This window comes from Caloenas nicobarica, chromosome 4 (genome assembly GCF_036013445.1).
Source record: "Caloenas nicobarica isolate bCalNic1 chromosome 4, bCalNic1.hap1, whole genome shotgun sequence".
In the NCBI taxonomy this organism is placed as follows: domain Eukaryota; kingdom Metazoa; phylum Chordata; class Aves; order Columbiformes; family Columbidae; genus Caloenas; species Caloenas nicobarica.
The window spans coordinates 62,496,650-62,499,847 of record NC_088248.1 but is presented as its reverse complement, the minus strand read 5'-3'; positions in this window follow the sequence as shown (position 1 = coordinate 62,499,847).

Sequence of the window (3,198 nt, the reverse complement as noted above, 5' to 3'; positions counted from 1 at the left end):
GTTTTGTGAGAACCACATGGAACCTTCTGGTGAGCTTTGACTTGGAATCAAATACTTTCTTATTTTAGAGACATGTGGGAGGAATAAAAATATCAAATTACTTTCCCCCTTTTATAATGTTTTCATAATGCTTTTCTCCCCTGCAAAACAGAAAAGAAACAACTTGGAACAAAATCTGCACGCGAAGTAACTTCTGAGTTCTTATCCTTTTTTGATGGTACCAAAGCAATTTGCCATTGCTTGGTTAACATAAAAGCACTTTGTTCTGTCACATGTTTAGTTCATATCAGTGACTCAGATGTCAGAAACATTCTGTGATAGCTAATCAGTCAATGCCAGTAAATCTTTAAAAGAGCCTTTAAGTTAACATCATCTGGACTGGCAAATGGGAAAAGGTGCAATTCTGGATACAGTTATTACAAAATCCTTGACACCACGCAAATTAGCCTTAAATGGCTAAAATAAATTTCAGGTAGGCTTTCATAATACACATATAAAATTCTTAATAACCTGCATGGCTTAAACATCAGTATAATTTAAGTAAGGTGTGACCCATATGGATCAAACTCACCCAGTTTATCTCACTATCTCAACTGAAACCCAAGTCCATCAATCCAGCATTATTTATACCTACACATAAATATCTTTGGGTGGTGAGGCACTGGAACAGGCTGCCCAGAAAAGTTGTGCATACCCCATCCCTGGAAATGTTGAAGGCTAGGCTGGATGGGGCTTTGAGCAACCTGGTCTAGTGGAAGGTGCTCCTGCCCAAGGCAGAGCGGTTGGCACTAGATGGTCTTTAAGGTCCCTTCTGACCCAAACCATTCTATGATACACAAGATAAGGCTAGCTACTACTAAAAGATCCACACACCTCAAATTCCAAGACATGAAGAAGATATTTCTGTTGCACATCTTTAATCCATAAGTTTGCTCCTTTTTTCAACATATTACAAACAGCTTTCCCAAAACACAATTAATACAGAGCCAAATTCATCTATTGTTTGTCTGAATACCAGTACTACTGAAGTCAGTGGGATTTTTTTTTTAATACATGAGGGCAAAGTTAAACCAGTCCCTCAGATTACACTCTACCACTGTTTTGCAGTCCAATAAAATTTGCATTTGAAAATTGTAGAACAATACAATTAGTCATTAACTGTCACATTATGTTTCAAATTACAAAGCCATATTAATAAAACGGATTTAGAACTTCTCAAGTTAGTGTCTCAGCAATGGCAAATTCATCTTTGTGGAGTCTCCTTCTTTGGAGACATTCAAGACCCGCCTGGACACATTCCTGTGTGATTTTTATACAGTCACTATTTCTCCAACATAAAAACTTTTAGGAAAAAGTTAATATGTATGATTCTGTGTTACTATTATACTTGTGCATATAGAATCCATTTCCTGCTCTCTAGGATCAGAAGAGGATTAGGCCAGATCCAGACGTTGAAAAGTTAATACAAAATACAAAAGACTCGCCTTTAAAAAGCCAGTATCTGTTTTAAACATATACAAACATATAGTAATACAATATGTCAGGAAAAAAACCCCTCTCTGCCACATGTGTAAGTGTCCTTTAAATATATCTTTATTTTAATCTATACATTTTTTTTCCTCCTACCACCCTCAGTTCTGCACACACAGCTCATATACCCCATAATCCTTGACACAATTGTAAAAGAGAAAATAATTTCATTATTTTGTTGATAAAAATCTTCTACTTGGAAGAATTAACGCTGGGAAGATTCAGATCTGGAATAAGACTGACCCCTAGTGCTTATCTATTTTAATCGTTAGGGTTTTGGTTTTTTTCTTAGCCAAAAATGACCCTTCTTCAGTACAGGTTCTGCCTAGTTGACCCAATATCATTTGATGGTATGTCATCTGTTCTTATTAGATAACTATCATCACTTGAGGTAATTGGTCACTTTTTTTTTTAAAAGCCCAACAACACATAGATGTCAAATACCTTAAGTTCCTAGCGTCCACAGGTAACCGCTTCTATTCACATTTTCTGGGATTAATATATGCTAACGCAGCTGATCATCCCCTGCCTTGCTTCTCACTAAATCAGTCCCTGTTTTACAGTATGTTCTGTAATTTGCAACGTATCTCTGGAGTTTGAGCTTAGTTATCTTACTGTTTTTTAATGAGATGCAGAATTTATTTCTGTTCTCAAGTCTGGGAAAAGATACTTCAAAAATTGGGGAAAATTACCACTAGTAAAAGATTCCATCTGTAAAGAACACAAATACTCATTCCAACAAGTCAGTTATCCATACTATCCATCTTTTCAACCGCCCTTATACCCAATACAAAACAGAAAGATGTTTCAATAAGAAACACAGAGTCTGCAAGTTGCATTCAGCTGAGGTAGTTCACCCAGGGAACTAAGTAACCAGTTACTTAACCAGTTACCTACTTAATCCCCTTTGTTACCTAAATCTTCATAATAGGCAAAACTACATTGCTGTAGATTCAGTAGCTGAGCAGTTTTTGTCTCACTAGATGACCATTCTCCTAAGGGCTTTTATTACTTCCAGACGGAGGCAAAATGCAACTATACTCATTCTTCCAGATGATCACGACCGGAAAGGAAGAGTGGCTGAGGAAAGTACTAGAGTTTATCAAGCTTAATCCACTATTTTGCACCAACATACACTCTGGAAATCTCCTTGCCCGACGCTTCTCCTCAGCCGCTACGGGGCTGATCCCGCCTCCGCTTTGAAACCGCCGCTCCCGCCGTGAGCGCGCCCCAGGAGGCGGAGGCGAGGCCGGCCTGGCCCTCGGCCCCGCACGGCCCCGCCCCGGCCCGGCCCGGCCGCTCCCCTCGCCGGAAATGGCGGCGCGGCGCCTCCCGCGCGCTCCCGGGCTAACGGCCGCTCCGCCGGGCCGCGCGCGGAGGCGAGCACGCGCACCCCGTCCCGCCCACCGCCCTTCTCGCGAGAGCGGGAGCGGCACGCGCGGAGTTTGAAGCCGCGGGCGTTGCGGCCGTTGCTGGTGCGCGCGCGGCGGCTGGCAGGGAGCGGGCCCGGGGGCGGCGGGAGCGGCGCGGGTCTGAGGCGGGGACCTCCCGCCGTTCCGAGCGGCTGTAGGGCCCGGTGCGGGAACGGCAGCTGTCCGCATTCCCGCCGCTCTGCCCTAAGTCCGGAGCGAGGGAGTCGTGACGGGACCGTCCCCTTTCTCCGCAGCC